Source organism: Geotrypetes seraphini, chromosome 3, assembly GCF_902459505.1.
Source record: "Geotrypetes seraphini chromosome 3, aGeoSer1.1, whole genome shotgun sequence".
Taxonomy (NCBI): Eukaryota; Metazoa; Chordata; class Amphibia; order Gymnophiona; family Dermophiidae; genus Geotrypetes; species Geotrypetes seraphini.
In genome coordinates this window covers 228,659,813-228,676,519 of record NC_047086.1, presented here as the reverse complement: position 1 = coordinate 228,676,519, position 16,707 = coordinate 228,659,813, and the positions used below count along the sequence as shown (strand labels likewise).

Here is a 16,707-nt window from a genome sequence, read left to right as displayed (position 1 = left end):
TGATAATAACAGTTTATATACCGCAGGACCGTGAAGCTCTATGCGGTTTACAATGATTAGAAAGATGCTACAAATTGAGTGGAACATGCATAGTTAGAGATTAATGGCTAACAGTTTAAGGGATCAGATTTATGGGAGAAATTGTACAGATTCATTACCTAGGTACTTCAAAAACAAGTATGTTTTTAGGTGTTTCCTAAATTCACCATAGTTATTTGTGTATATAATTAGTTTTTCCAGGTCTTTGCCCCATAAGGCTGCTTGATACGATAGAAGATGTTGATGGTGTCTCTTAAATTTACATCTTCTACAGTGTTCTCCCCAGAAATTTTTTCCAGCCGGGTGGCACGAAAAAGTAGCCGGGCGGGGTGGGGAAATTTGGTGGTGGGGGAAAATTAAATGTGCACTATTTTTATTAGTTAATTGTTATTAATTACTGTATTTTCCAATGCTCAATATGACTTTCTTTTTTAAGGTTTGACACTTAGGCAGTGTTCCAGTAGCATTTAAGCCACCCTTGAAAAAAAGTAATGCAGATCCGATTAACTACTGGCCAGTATCAAACCTTCCATTTCTTTCAAAACTACCGTACTTGAGAGTGTGGTATTGAACCAACTTCAAATTCATGTTGAATCAGTTAATGCTTTGCATTCCCAGCAATCTTGTTTTTAAGACATAGCAATTCTGCCACAGCAAATACACTGAAGCCCATAGGAATTGAATGGACTTAGGTGCATTTGCCATGGGAGAATCGCTACTGTGGCTTTGTAAAAGGGGCCCTTATTGAGTGAACTCCATAGTCACCTAGACCAGTGTTTCTCCACTTCTTCAAGCCAAGTACCCTCTAAATCTAACAAATACCAACTGAGTACCCCAGCCCAAGCTCTGCCCCTGACCCCACCCCATTATAATAGTACTAATTGTAATGCAATTTCTTCCATTCATTTTTCATGTACACGCAATATAATCATATTAATTCACAATGGTAACCACAAAATTTAAAAAAACATAAAAAACACAAAGCATACTTTATGCAGAGAATATAATTATCATTTATATGTGTTTTATTTTTCAAAGACGTCAAGGCAGATGACTTTAAAATATGCAGTCACCTCAATAACAACTATAGAAAAATAGACAAATATAGTTCAAAATATAGATAGCAGATATAAATTCTCAAAACTAACACATTTTGATCCCTAAGTTGAAAATAAAATCATTTTTCTTACCTTTGTTGTCTGGTGATTTCATGAGTCTCTGGTTGCAATTCCTTCAGACTGTGCATCCAATATTTCTTTCTTCCTCCTGTATGCTCCTCCAAACCTCATTCCATTCCCCAACCAACATTTCTCTGTCCCTCCATGAGCCCAACTTTCTCCTCCGCCCCCATTGACAACATGTCTCCCTCTCATTCCCTCCCCTGCTGCAAAGGGAGTGGAGAAAGAGATCCAGAGTGCATCTCTCCCACTCCCTCTACTGCCACATCCAACATTTCTCCCTCCTTTCCACCAGTCCAGCTTGTCTTTCTCTCTGTCTCCTGAATGCTTCCTCTCCTCCAGTCCTCATTCCCTCCCCCAACCAACTTCTCTCTCTCCCTCCATATGAGTCCAACTTTTCTTCCTCTCTCTCTTCCACCCCAACTGGCAACATGTCTCCCTTTCTCTCCCTCCTCTGTTATGATCTTGTATCTCTCTGTTCTTTCTCAGGGCCTCCCCATCCCCCGTCTCTTCTGTTTGCACCTCCCATAGTCCAGCATCTGCCTCATGTCATAGAAACATGATGGCAGATAAAGACTAAATGGCCCATCCAGTCTGCTCCTTTGGTCCAAGCCTCTATCTTTCTTCTGCTTACAACCCCACCCCTATGTCTAGCATTTGTTCTCCTTTCTTCCAGGTCCTTCTCTGCCTCTCTCTCTCCTTCTTTTCTCCCTCCCTGGTCCACCTCTCCTTCTTTTCTCCCTCCACCTCTCTGCAGTATCTTCCCCTCTCTTCCCTCTATACACCCCTAAGTTCAACATCTGCCCCCCTCTCTTCTGCCTCCCCTTTGTTTCAGGTTTCTCCCTCTCTATCTTCCTTCTTCTAACATTTTGAGTCCTCCCACCTTTGTTCCATGTCTCTCTCACTCTCTTTGACAATGTAACATTATGTCTCACTGTGTCCTTGTTACAAGCCCCAGAATTGGACTAAGGTCACTCTTTCAATTCATATAGGCTAGGCACCTTCCTTAGCTAGTAACAGAAGATGAGACTAAGAAAAAACAAAACTATAATGCTGTGAACCATTCAATCCCCCCCCCCCAAAAAAAAAAAAAAAAAAAAGCAAAAGATAGAAATATTCAAGAACATAAGAAGGTATGCCACAAGGACAGAAAATCCAAAATCATAGGATAACTGAAAATCAACTGGAGTTTATGGCATGGTATCAATAATTAAACTGAATAAATAGGTCTTCATATTCTCTGTTTCAAATGAGAACATTCAGATTAATATTAACAATACAAGATATTTTATGAAAGATACCAAGTCATGCTCATTCGGGGACCGGATTCCCCTCCCCGTGAACCCTGCCAACTCTTCTCTCCTCTAGCTATTCTAGACCAATCCCACAAGGTGGCACGTCAATTGAGCGCAGGACAAAAGCGCTATGATAAAGCCGCACAAAAAATTCCTTCGTTTGGAAGGACAAAAACGCTCAGGATAACTGTGCACAGGACCGGACCTTGCGGCGGTGGATTATGTTTTTTGTCCCTGACCTTGCAACGGCAGCAGTGGATACTGTTTTTAGTTACGGAACCATCCAGCAACTTTCCTTCTCCGGCAGCCCTTCAGCCATGCCACAATTTCTCTCCTGCTGAGGTATCCTGCCTTGCCGGAAACAGGAACTAGCATTAAAGGAGGGCGGGTCACCGGACAAGAAAAGTGGTGGGGCGTGTCGCGAGAGAGGAGCACTAAGGGTCACCTGATCAACTAGCGCATGCCTTTGGCAACCTCCACCTGTAGTCAGATGCTACTCGTAGCGGTTGCCAGCCACATCCACGTGCAAAAAAAATAGCTGATGAATTTTGATGTCGGTGCATCAGTCCGGGCAGAGATACAATGCCGAAATGACAGCCGGGCGCTCATCTAAATTAGCTGGGCGGAGCGCCCGGCTGAAACGCGCTAGGTAGAACACTGCTCTAGCCGATGGGGAGACAAACTTCAGGTGTGTACTTCTCTTATGTCTGTTGGTTGAGAAGGAGAAGAGGTCAGTTATATATTTAGGGGCTAGACCGGATAGTACCTTGAAGCAGAAACATCCCAGCTTGAACTTCGCACGTGCCTCCATTGGCAGCCAGTGCAGGGGTTGGTAGGAAGGGGTTATGTGATCGGACTTCTTCAACCCAAAGATCAACCTGACTGCCGCATTTTGTACCAGTTGTAGTCTCTGCATGTTCTTCTGGGAGATTGCCAGATGGGCAATGTTACAATAATCGAGATGGCTTAATATTAGGGCTTGTACCAGAATTCTGAATGATGAAGCTTCGAAGTATGCTTTAATGGACCTAAGTTTTCAGAGAGTAAAAAAACCCTTTCTGACTAGGGAGTCCACTTGGTCTTTCATGGTTAGGCCTTGGTCCAGTATTACCCCTAGAACCTTCATTGTAGGCTGAATGGGATCCGGAAGGTTCGCCCCCCACATTTCGCCCCCAGCAATTCGCCCCTCACATTTCGCCCCCCACATTTCGCCCCCAGACACATTTCGCCCCCACACATTTCGCCCCCACACATTTCGCCCCCCGGATGTTTCGCCCCCGCACATTTCGCCCCCGCACATTTCGCCCCCGCACATTTCACCCCTGATTATGTGTACTGCACATTTCGCCCCTGAGCGTTCCTCCGTTCTCTCTCTCTCACTCTTTATGGAGCGAATACCCAAACCACCCTCCATCCCCTTATTTTAATTCTGGCATCTTCCCTTGCTGGATGCAGCTATCTCTATAGCGGCAGAGCAGTGCACAAGGCTGCCTGCCTGGTCCCGCGCCTCTTCTGTTCTCGCGGGAAGTGGCACGGGACCAGGCAGGTAGCCTTCTGCGCCGCTCTGCTGCTAGAGAAGGGGAGACAGCCGCGTCAGCCAACCAGGCAGGCAGCCTTGTGTGCCACTCTGCCGCTAGAGAGGCAGCAGGAGACAGCGAGTCTTGCTTCCCACACGATCAGAAGCTTCCCCGCAGGCCAGATGCGAGCAGCAGCCATCGAAACTGGAAGCCACTGAGGATCCCAGCATGGCGGCGCAGCCCTGACAAGAAAGCAAGTGGCTACGGCAGCAGCTGCGGATTATGGAGCGAATACCCAAACCACCCTCCATCCCCTTATTTTAATTCTGGCATCTTCCCTTGCTGGATGCAGCTATCTCTATAGCGGCAGAGCAGTGCACAAGGCTGCCTGCCTGGTCCCGCGCCTCTTCTGTTCTCGCGGGAAGTGGCACGGGACCAGGCAGGTAGCCTTCTGCGCCGCTCTGCTGCTAGAGAAGGGGAGACAGCCGCGTCAGCCAACCAGGCAGGCAGCCTTGTGTGCCACTCTGCCGCTAGAGAGGCAGCAGGAGACAGCGAGTCTTGCTTCCCACACGATCAGAAGCTTCCCCGCAGGCCAGATGCGAGCAGCAGCCATCGAAACTGGAAGCCACTGAGGATCCCAGCATGGCGGCGCAGCCCTGACAAGAAAGCAAGTGGCTACGGCAGCAGCTGCGGATTATGGAGCGAATACCCAAACCACTCTCCATCCCCTTATTTTAATTCTGGCATCTTCCCTTGCTGGATGCAGCTATCTCTATAGCGGCAGAGCAGTGCACAAGGCTGCCTGCCTGGTCCCGCGCCTCTTCTGTTCTCGCGGGAAGTGGCACGGGACCAGGCAGGTAGCCTTCTGCGCCGCTCTGCTGCTAGAGAAGGGGAGACAGCCGCGTCAGCCAACCAGGCAGGCAGCCTTGTGTGCCACTCTGCCGCTAGAGAGGCAGCAGGAGACAGCGAGTCTTGCTTCCCCCATCTTCTTTCTTCCTCCCTCCCCCCCCCCCCAACGCGGGACCTGGCCTGCCCCGGAACTCTTCCTGCAACAGCAACTTCATGGCCGAGGTTAGAAGTCTCCTCCGATGGATACAGTGGCTGCCATAACATTTAAAATAATAGTGATCGGGGGGGGGGGGAGAGAGCAGGTGTGGGGAAGTCCGGAGCTGCAGGGCCGACATTAGAGGCAGTGAGAACAGCCAGCTGTGCACTTTGAATTTGTAGCCTGCCGTCGTGTCGGCAAAGAAATCGCCTGCGAGAGGAATAGTCTGACACTCAGGGGCGAAATGTGCGGGGGCGAAATGTGTGGGGGCGAAACATCCGGGGGGCGAAATGTGCGGGGGCGAAATGTGTGGGGGCGAAACATCCGGGGGGCGAAATGTGCGGGGGCGAAATGTGAGGGGCGAATTGCTGGGGGCGAAATGTGGGGGGCGAAACTTCCGTGAACCAGGCTGAATAGGGTAGCTGAGATTGTTGATGCATAGTGGTGTTGTAGTGACAGGTGGGTGTGGCGAGGCTATGAAGAATTTAGTTTTTTCTGAATTAAGCTTCAGTCTGAATTCTGTGGTCTATTGTTCCATCAGGTTAGTGCTTCTGTTGCCATGGGGTAGTTTCAGAGGGAGAAGTAGTGAACGGGATAATGATTGTAAAGTCATCTGCGTAACTGAATAATTTTATACCCCGCTGGGCCAGCTGCACGCCTAATGATGACATGTAAACGTTGAAGAGCAATGGGGATAATGGAGACCCCTGTGGAACGCCAGATGGGTTTCTCCAGGTTTTAGAGAGGTTGTGATTGAAACATACTTGATAGGTGCAGGACATAAGGAATCCTCGGAACCAGTCAAATACCTCTCCTCTGATGCCGATTGCGTCTAAGCATTGTAGCAATTTCTCATGATCCACCAAGTCATAGGCCGAGCTCATGTCAAATTGCATGATTAGGGCGTTATGGCCCTTGCTGAATAAGGAGCATAAGTAATCTAGTTTCGCCGCAATTACCGTCTCAGTGCTAAACAGAGGTCTGAAGCCAGATTGGGTTTCATGTAGTAGAGAGAACTGGTCGAGGTACTCCATTAACTGGGTATGTACTAGCCCTTCCATTATTTTTACGAAGAATGGAATGGATGCTACCGGTCTATAGTTGGTTACTGATGTCATGGATTGTTTACAATTTATTGGAATTAGGGTGATTATAATGTGACCATTATTAGTTAAGAATTTTCCATTTTTGAAATTATTGGTCAGATAGCTCCACAGTGTTAGTTTAAAGTCTAATGGAGCTTCTTTCATAATGTCAGGGGGACAGGGATCTAGAATGCAGTATGATTTAGTATACTTGTTATAGAGTTTGATGAAATTATTCCATTCTAGATCCTGAAAGGAGTTCCAAGTCATATCCACTAGTATTTCATTTCCGTGTATGTTGGCCGTTTGATGTGCATGTATGTTGTTTGTCAGACAGTTGTTCCTTAGGTTTATAATTTTTGAATCAAAATGCTGTGCTAGATCGTTTGCTGATGGTAGTTTCGTATCGTGCATGGATTGATTGTGACGTGTGGTGTCAAATAAATTTGTAACCAAGTTGAACAGTTCTTTAGTGTTGATTCCTTTCGAACTCGTATTGGATGTATTAATTTTGGATGAGTAGTATGCTTTTCATTTTTCTTTTATCAATTGTTTGTAGTTCTTTATGTTGGATCTCCAATTGTTCCGGTCCGATAGTTCTCCCGTTTTATTCCAGATCCTTTCTAGTCGTCTTACTAATTGTTTCATTTTTAATAGTTCAGAGTCAAACCATTTATTATATTTATTTGAGCAGTTTTTACTGTTTCGTTTAGGGGCAATTTTATCTAGAATGGATGTGCTTGTTTTCGTCCAATGTTCCCAAAAATCATCCCCTTCTATTTCCTCACGTAATTTAAAATGTGCCCAATATTCCTCTGGATTGATATGGCCCCTTGTGAGATGTTCTTTTTTTTATTTTTGGGTGAGTTTTTGCTTTTGGGTGATTCCAGATTAAGTTAAAGTAGTAGGTGAAATGGTCGGACCAGATATCGTGGCACCAGATACCGACAGATAAAGAAATAGAAGGATCTAGGATCTACTTTGTGGACATAGCTACCAAATCTAACTGATGGCCTTTTTCATGTGTTTGTGTGGGTAAATGGAGATTGTAATTGAGTGAGGATAGAAAGTTTTTAAAATCTTTCGCATCTGGATTGTCCTCGTTCTCTAAATGTAGGTTTAAGTCTCCTGCTATAATATTGTAAGACGGAGTAATTGAATTATGTAGAATGAATTCGTAGAAGTCCTTTCTGGCTTTTGACCAGCTTTTTGGCGGGACATAAAATAGAATGCAAGAGAGGGATTCTTCTAGATCCTTGTTACTAATTTTGCAGGCTAGTATTTCTAACTGGTTGGTTATCTTGGAATCTACTAAGTCAAGTTCGAGTTCTTCCTTAAGGTGACTGCCAATCAGGTTTTAGGTTTTATTAGGATTTTATATACCGCCTATCAAGGTTATCTAAGCGGTTTTTACAATCAGGTACTCAAGCATTTTCCCTATCTGTCCTGGTGGGCTCACAATCTATCTAACGTACCTGGGGCTATGGAGGATTAAGTGACTTGCCCAGGGTCACAAGGACCTCCTCTTCTGTCTTCGTGATTTAACATGTGAATTTTATAGTTATCTGGTATAAGGTCATTTAGTATTGGATCGTCTACAGACAATAGCCATGTTTCCGTTAGAAAGAGGCAGGCTAATTGCTTACTAATGATCCAATCTTTGATTAAGTAAGCTTTGTTCCTTACCGATCTATTGTTGAGGTTAGCGCAGGGAACAGAAATGGTTGTGATGGGTCTGGTGAGTGTGGTGATTTTGACAGGTTTTACTTCCCTTGTCCTTTTTTTGAGGGTACGATGTTGTCCACCGTTGCTTGTGATTACTTTAATATTATTTACTCTTTCTTCCTATTGGTTAATTAGAAGCCTAATGGATGTGTCAGGGTAATGAACAGAGTGAAGTTTTGGATGGAGTGAGATAACGTCCTTAATGTTATTGCTTATTAAATAGATCAATAGGATCAATAGGAGATTCATGTTTGCCGATTGTTATGATTCCTTCCTGTGGTAATTGTAATGTTGGTTTCCCGTCGTTTCCAGTGATAAGTTTGGTACAGAGATTGCGGGGGGCGTCCGGAGATGGAGCTGGTCTCCCACGCCGACCCGGTCTCTCTCCCCTGCCGCGGTACGCTGTGTCTTGGTTGGGGCAGCTCCCGATAGTAATGGAGCTGCCCTGAAGCAAAAGAGTTAGTTCGAGGCTGCGGGGGGGGGAGGTGGAGCTGGTCTCCCACGCCGACCCGGTCTTTCTCCCCTGCCGCGGGATGATGTGTCTTAGTTGGGGCAGCTCCCGATAGCAATGGAGCTGCCCTGAAGCAAAAGAGTTAGTTCGACGCTGTGGGGGGTGGGGCGTCATTTTACAGCTCTGCCGTTTTCCTACTTGCCTTCTCGCACCGCGGCTTTCTTTGTTTTATTTTTCTTTAAGTCGCTGTGCGACACATCTTTTATTTAAAAAACAAACAAACAAACAAAAAAACGATTTGTTGTGTTCCCGCTGGTTTTCTTCTGGCGGGCCTTACTTGGGCTTCGGCCCTGCCACTAGTCCTCGTTTGGCTGCGGCTGTGTTTTTCTTTCTCCCCTGGCCTCTCACTGGGTTCACCACATGTGAGTAGAGTGGCCGGACCTTTTTCCTTCATTGGACTCGAGCCGACTTGGCCTCGATCCCCAGTAGCGGCCTTATCTTCTACTGCCTACCTCTGGTCCCGTCTGCTGTGTCTTGTGAAGTTCCATCCTCGGGTAAGTCTCTTCTTTCCTTCCCAGGTACGCTACCTCGGTAACACCTCCAGCTGAGTCTCAGGCATTCCAGGCATCGAGTGCAATCGTACCAGCCTCTACGAGACCTTCGAAGCATGCCTCCTTTAATAGGGAATACTCATCCTCGAGGTTACCCTCTATGGGGTGCACTGCTGCACCTTCATTACCAGTTTCATTGGTATGGTGCCACCTTTCGGGACCTCGACTGAGGCTTCGTGCCAAGACCTCGACTGAGGCTTCGCGCCAAGACCTCGACTGAGGCTTCGCGCCAAGACCTCGACTGAGGCTTCGCGCCAAGACCTCGACTGAGGCTTCGCGCCAAGACCTCGACTTGAGGCCTCGTGCCTCAACTGTGTCCTCGCCTGGTTTTTCCGAGCCTCTTACTCTAGATATTGGGTTTTGAGGCCGTCTGTTAGCCTCGATCTGCTTCTGCCTCGAGGTACTCCTCCCCTTTGGGACGCCTCTGTTTAAGGCGGGATTCGGATTCCTCTTTCCTTGTCCTTCGAGGCTCTTGTGGGAATCTTCCAGCCTAGGCAAGGTCTGGGCCTCAACCCAGCTTCATGCGAGACTGCGCTTGTTTTCAAGGCACCCCCTGCTTGGTCTCTGTGGCCTTGTGCCTCGTTCTTGACTGAGTTGCCGCCTAGTCAATCCTGGCCTTGTACTCGGGCTGTCTGGCTTGAGGCCGTCAGTGCGCTTCGATCTGCTTCTGCCTCGCGGTACTCCTCTCTATCGCGGCACCTCTGTTCGAGGCGGGATTCGGATCCCTCTCTTCCTCGTCCTTCAAGGCTCTTGAGGGACCCTTCTAGTCCCAGTCAGGGTCTCAACCTCAACCCAAGTTCCTGCAAACCGGTGGGAACTTGTCTTCGAGGCGCCCCCTGATTGATCTCTAGGGTTTGGTGCCTCGTCCTCAACTGCGTCTTCGCATGGTCGCTCCAAGCCTAGTGCTTTTGCTGTCCAGTTTCGAGGCCGTTAAGAAACCTCTCTCTGTTTCTACCTCGAGGTGCTCCTCTCCTTCGAGGCACCTCTGTTTGTGGCAAGATTCAGATCCTCTTTTTTTCCTCGTGCTTCGAGGCTCTTCGTGGTCTGTTCCCGGTCCGGGTAGGGTCTCATGCTGGAGGTCCTTGTGAGCCTTGTTCCATCCTCCTCAAGCTTTTTTTCGAGGTCCCGGACTCCTCTTTCGAGGCCTGCTGTGGGGGCTCCTAGTTTTTCCATTCTCTGAGGCTTGTATGAGGACACTCATTTTCTCATACTCTTCCTCCTCTTTGACCCTTCTACTGGAAGTATCTCTTCGCTGTATTAAGCAGCCGAATCTCTTCCCTGACATTCTCATTGTATGGTTTCTCCCTCATGGTCTGCGTTTCACTGCAGTCACTCCTGGGAGACTAGAATGGTCCATTTATTCATTGGGACGTTGTCTTTGGCGTACTTTTCTGATGGGCATGGGTTTTTGACCTAGCACCTTTTCTTTGAAGTAAGGCGTATACCCCATCCCTTGTACCTCCCTTGAGTACACTGGTCCAAATGCCGTCTGTTGCTGTGGACCTTTTCATCCACAGTCGCTACCCTTCTGTGGTACTGGGACATCGGGCTTGCTTACTGATTCTGGTTCATGGATTTCATCCTTCCAGACTGCCTGGCCAGGCTGCCCGACCTAGGTTATGGATTTTTACTGAATCCCTTGCGGACCTATCATCCGCGTCGGTATTTCCAGTATTCTACTATGACGTGTTCCTGGCCTCCACCTTGGACACAGCCTCTGTTACTCAGTCTGCATTCTCCCTAGGTTTACCTTTGCAGTTTCTTCTTTCCATTTTTTCTATCGACTCTGGGAGCAGTTTCCACCTCTGGGTTCTTACCAATGTCATGGTGGATAATTTGCTTCCAATCCCTTGAGGGCTCAAGGCGATTACTTATGCTCTCTTGATCTCCAGGAGGCTTTCTTTTCTTCCAATTCATTTAGCCTCTCGCAGATTCCTCAGATTTCAGGTGGGAAATCTTCCTGTTTAGTACTGAGTCCTTTTTGGTCTCACCTTTCTCATCCCACAGTTTTCTCACAGTGCCTGGTTGTGGTGCCTGCAGCCCTGTGGACGCTGGGTCTTCAGGTCTTTTCTTTTTTCAATGACAGGCTTATCGAAGCATCGTCTCACCGGGTGGTTCTTCTGGTGCCATAACGGACTCTGGCGTTTTCACATTGCTGTGACTCCTTTCTTGGGACAGTCTCTCCACTCATGGATGCTCTTTTCCACTCTTTCCAGAGGTTTGCTGTTTCACGCGCCCCGTCCGCAGAAGGTCCTCACGACAGACTCTTCCGTTTTCGCTTGGGGGGCTCCTCTCGATGGTCTCCGTACTCTAGGCCATTGGTCCAGCACGGATCGACTGTGTCGCATCGCTCTGTTTGAGCTCCGAGCAATTTTCAATGCTCGGCAAGCTTTTTATCATCTGCTTCGCAACCACGTGGTCCTTTTTCGAACAGACCACCATGTGGCCTTGTCTTATGTCACCATGCAGGGAGCTCTGGAGATTTGGACCTGGGCGATAAGTCTGGCTGACAACTTGAGTCCTCTTCTGCAACCTTACGAATGGATGCTCAATTTCTCGGCTCTACATCAGGTGTTTGCTCAGTGGGAGACTCCGCAGATGATCTGTTTGCATCCCCCCTCGACCACAAGTTGCCTTGGTTCTGCTCCAGGATTTACTCTCCTCGCCGGCTTGAGGCGGTTGCTTCCATTCTGGATTGGATGAACCTGTTTCTATATGCATTCCCTCTGATTCTGCAGACTCTTGTTTTACTCAAGTCAGTCCCTGCCACCGTGATTCTGATGGATCCTCGGTGGCCCAAACAACCCGGGTACTCCCTTCTCATTCAACTCAGTACCAGGGAACCTTTGCTTCTTCCTGCTTTTCCTTCTCTGCTTACTCAGAGTCAAGGTTCTCTGCTTCCTCCCAACCTGCAGTCTCTACACTTACCAGCTTGCTTCCTCTTATCATGTTTCCTCATTCCAGTTTTCACATTCTGTACAGGATGTTCTTGAGGCTTCTCGGAAACGGTCCACTGGGTAGTGTTACACTCATGAGTGGACTAGCTTTTCTTCTTGGTGTGCTACGCCTCGCAAGGAGCTGCAATCTGCCTCCTTGTCATCTGTACTGGATTATCTGCTGCACTGATCTAGGGCTTGTCTCAAATCAACGTCTATTCGAGTCCACCTCAGTTCCATTGCTGCTTTTCATCAGCCGATTGTCGGGAAACCTCTCTCGGTTCATCCTGTGGTTTCCAAGTTCGTGATGGGTCTTTTCAATGTCCATCATCCGCTCCACCCTCCTCCAGAGGTTTGGTATCTCAATGTAGTCCTTGCTCAGTTGATGAAATCTCCTTTTGTGCCGATTGAGAGGGCTCATTTCCAGTATCTCACTTGGAAAGTGTTCCTTCTTGCACTTACGTCTGCTTGCAAGGTCAGTGAGCAGCAGACTTTGGTTGTGGATCCACCTTTCACTGTTTTCCATCATGATGAGGTGGTCCTCCGTACCCATCCTATATTCTTCCCTACATTGGTTTCGGATTTCCATCTCAACCAATCTGACATTCTTCCTGTGTTTTTTCCTATGCCTCATTCTCATCCTGGAGAAGTGGCGCTTCCTATTCTGGACTGTAAGTGTGCATTGGCTTTCTACTTGCATCAGACTGCTCCTCAACTTTTCCTATCTTTTGATCCGAATAGGTTGGGGCATCCTGTTTCTAAGCAAACAATCTGGTTGGCTGCTTGTATCTCTTTCTGCTACGCTCAGGCTGGTCTCCCTCTGCAGGGTCGAGTCACGGGGCATATGGTCAGAGCGATGGCATCATCTGTTGTTTTTCTCAGCTCAACTCCTATTAAGGAAATTTGCATGGATGCCACTTGGTCCTCAGTTCATACCTTCACCTCTCACTACTGTCTGGATACCTTTTCCAGATGGGACAGCCAGTTTTGCCCCTGCAGTTGGCAAAAATTCAACTTTATTAATATGGGGTTGCCATATTAATAAATAAAAAATGTACAGCTAACTTTCATTTGCTTAATTCGGATCCTCTGGGTAGGTGGGTTCATGTTAAAATGAGCATGGGAAATACTACCCTGAATTTGTTCAATGTATATGCCCCAAATACAAATTAAATGGAATTTTTTAGAAGTCTACAATAATTACTACTCCCACTTGCTACCTCTAATTTAATAGTGGCTGGAGATTTCAATGCTGTAATGGATCCATTAATGGATAAAAAATCAAGTAAAATTATGATATCACTAGGTTAGATAATTTGGCTCAAATCTTGTAATTTAATAAATATATGGCGTATTCTTCATTTTAATGATCAGGAATTTTCCTTTTGTTCACAGGTCCACAAGTCTTTTTCAAGAATAGATTATATTTTTGTTTCAAATCAAATAGTTCAGAAAGTAACAAAACCCATAATAGATCCTATAATTTTGTCTGATCATGCTGGTATATGGATTGAGTTACAATCTGATGAGCAAAATTATGATAGGTCTGTTTGGAGATTTGATAATACTTTGATTGCGGATTCAAATTTCCTTGAAGAATTTAAATTAAAATGATTGAATTTTTCCAACTTAATACCTCTGAAGATATCAACATAGAAACGTTATGGGATGCATTTAAGGCTACCATGAGAGGTAATAATATTTCATATTCGGCATATATTAGAAAACAACTGAAAAAACAATTTTATGAATTGGAAAAAGAAATTAAACAATTGAAAATAAATTAGTTGTTAGATGGGAGCAAAATACCTTAAAGGCTTTATTAAAAGCAAAAGGTAAATATAATGAGTTATCTTCTAAATTAGTAAGGAAAGATTTGTTTTCTCAGCAAACTCAGTATTATGGAAACTCATATAAGGCGGGAAGATTACTGGCAAATTATCTTAAAGCAAAAAAAGAAGAACAAAAATTATTGCAATAAAGGATGAAATTGGAGAAACTCATACTAAAATTGAAAATATTTTAAAAGTTTCTAAATTTTTATAAAGACCTGTATTCTTCTGAGCCTTATGAAGATAGGGAAAAAGATGGTTTAGAGTTTTTGAATCTAATCACTGGACCGAAGGTTCCTGATCATATAAAAAGAAGTTTAGAAGAGCCTATATCACTAAAAGAAGTAGAAACAGTATTGAGGTCTCTTAGAGTTGGATCCGCTCCAGGTGGTGATGGTTTTACAGTAGAGTTTTATAAATCATTTCAAAATACCCTTTTACCCTATTTATTAAATTTATATCAGTTTCAACTGACTAAAGGTTGCATTACAGGTACTATGGCAGATTCATTAACAATTGTTTTGCCATAGCCAAACAAAGATCCTACTTTGGTTTCAAATTACAGGCCTATCTCGTTAATGTTGATGGAAAACTTTTTGCTAAGATACTGGCTTTGCGATTGGCTAAGGCTCTCCCTTTTGTTATTGATATGCACCAAACAGGATTTGTTGCTGAGAGACATTCTTCTAATAATACTAGATTGGCTTTTCGGACTCTAAACTTAACAAAAAAATATAAATGATCCGGCTTTCTTAATTTCTTTGGATGCGGAGAAGGTTTTTGATCGAGTTGAATGGACTTTCATGTATCAGGCATTAGAATGGTTTGGTATAGGATGGTTTGGTATAGGTTCAGGATTTATTCAAATGTTGTATAGCTCCCCTGGTGCAAGATTATACATTAATAACAATTTATCAGAGCGTTTTAATTTGCGGAGGGGGTAGACAAGATTGTCCCTTATCTCCTTTGCTTTTTGATGTTGTTTTAGAACTCTTGTTATTAGCCATTCATCAGGCAAAGGGAATTCAGTGTATTCCTTGTGCAGAGTGGGAATATAAAATCTCTGCTTATGCAGATGATATATTGCTTTATTTGAGGAATCCAGAAGCTACCATTCCATGCTTGCTTGAATTGATAGAAAAATTTTGAAAGTTCTCAGGATATAAAATAAACTGTACATTGTACATTGTGTTAATGTACATTGTGTTAAAGGTTTATTCGGTTCATTCTCATTTGTTTGGAAAGAAGATGGGTTAAAATATTTAGGTATTAACATTAAAAACACATTAGAGGATACAGTGAAGGAAAATGAAAAACTTTTTATTAAAAAAAAGTAACAGAAATGTGCGAGCAATGGAATCCTTTACATCTTTCTTGGTGGGGGAGAGTCCAAACTATTGCCTGTGGTTTGTTATCAAATGAGTATGATACCAGTTTTTTTTCAGGGGTCCTTTTATAAAAAGTTAAATGGTATTCTTACAAAATTTGTTTGGCGGGGTAAAATGCCTAGAATTGCTTTAGTATCTTTACAAAAATCAATTGTGGAGGGTGGGGTAAATTTTCCAAACTTTTATAGGTATCATCAAGCCTATATTTTACGCCAGGGTATGTATTGGGTCCTCCCAGAGCTCATGGAAAACATCCCGGATTGGCTGTACTTGGAATGGCGACTCATGTTTCCTTTACATTTATCTCATCTTCTCAGTATAAAAATGCCTAGAAAATATAAAGAGAATAAAATATTGATTGACACATGGAAACATTACGTTATGTTAGCAATTTATCAACTAATCCAATATATAAATCATTAAATCAATCCATTTGGCTAAACTCCAAGATTAAAATTGGCGGTTTTAAAATCGTCTGGAAACACTGGATTATTGCAGGCATATGAACTTTAAGTGATGTTATTTCTAATGGTAAACTGCTTGATTTTTCACAGTTGCAACATAAATATGGTCTAAACAAGTCACAAAGGTTTAAGTGGTTGCAGCTGAAGCAGGCTATTCAGGAGGGGTTCCCTGAATGGAAAAATCTTAATAATCATTATAGTCTGGGATTCTTGTGTTTTCAGGCGGATTTTTGGGGGCACCAAGCCGCACAGTGGTATAAATTGATATCTGGATATGTGAATAAAAAACCAAAGACTGGTCTTAGAGACATTTGGAGCATTGAGATTAAGCATCAAATTTCTGCATCTTAATGGCCACGAATTTGGTCTTGGAGAATGAGATGTACAGTGTCTGCATCTATTAAACTTAGAGCAATCTAATTTTTGTAAACGAACAGGGGTCCAGAATGCTCTATGCAACAGGAAGAACCACGTTTGTCTCATAGATGCAGACACTGTAGATCTCATTCTCCAAGACCAAATTCTTGGCCATTGAGATGCAGAAATTTGATGCTTAATCTCAATGCTCCAAATGTCTCTAAGACCAGTCTTTGGTTTGAGACAAACTTGGTTCTTTTTGTTGCATAAAGCTTTTTGGACCCCAGTTAGATTACAAAGATTAGATAGCTCTAAGTCTAAAAGATGTTGGCACTGTAATCTGGAAGCAGGGACTCTTGATCATTTAATATTTTTCTGCGCCTGCATCATGGCCTTTTGGAACACAATTTGGTCTCAAGTTAATTGTTTATTAGAAAACCATGTAGCCCTATCGTATGACACAATTTTATTTGGAACATCTATGAGATTAAAAAGTCAAATTTCAGCAAATAATAATAAACTTTTATTAATAATGACAGGAGTTGCCATTCACTAGCAATTGGAAAGATTACACCAGACTTAATTACACCTTCTGGTGGAATTCGCTGTGCCATGTATATAAAATGGAAAGAATAATTGCCATACAAAAAGGGAACTATAATAATTTTAAAAATATTTGGGGGCCATTGACGCATATTGTAATGATTAGACACCTTTTTGCATAAAAATATGTTTTAAGAATGGGAAGGGGGAACTATAGTTATGTTATTGGATTTTTTAGTAT

General features: G+C 44.2%; 1 protein-coding gene across 4 annotated transcripts in view; it reads left to right on the top strand.

Moving 5' to 3' along the window:
• TIMELESS (timeless circadian regulator) overlaps positions 1-16,707 on the top strand; it is a 154,843-nt gene that overhangs the window by 76,252 nt on the left and 61,884 nt on the right. The gene's annotated exons all lie outside the window — the stretch shown is intronic.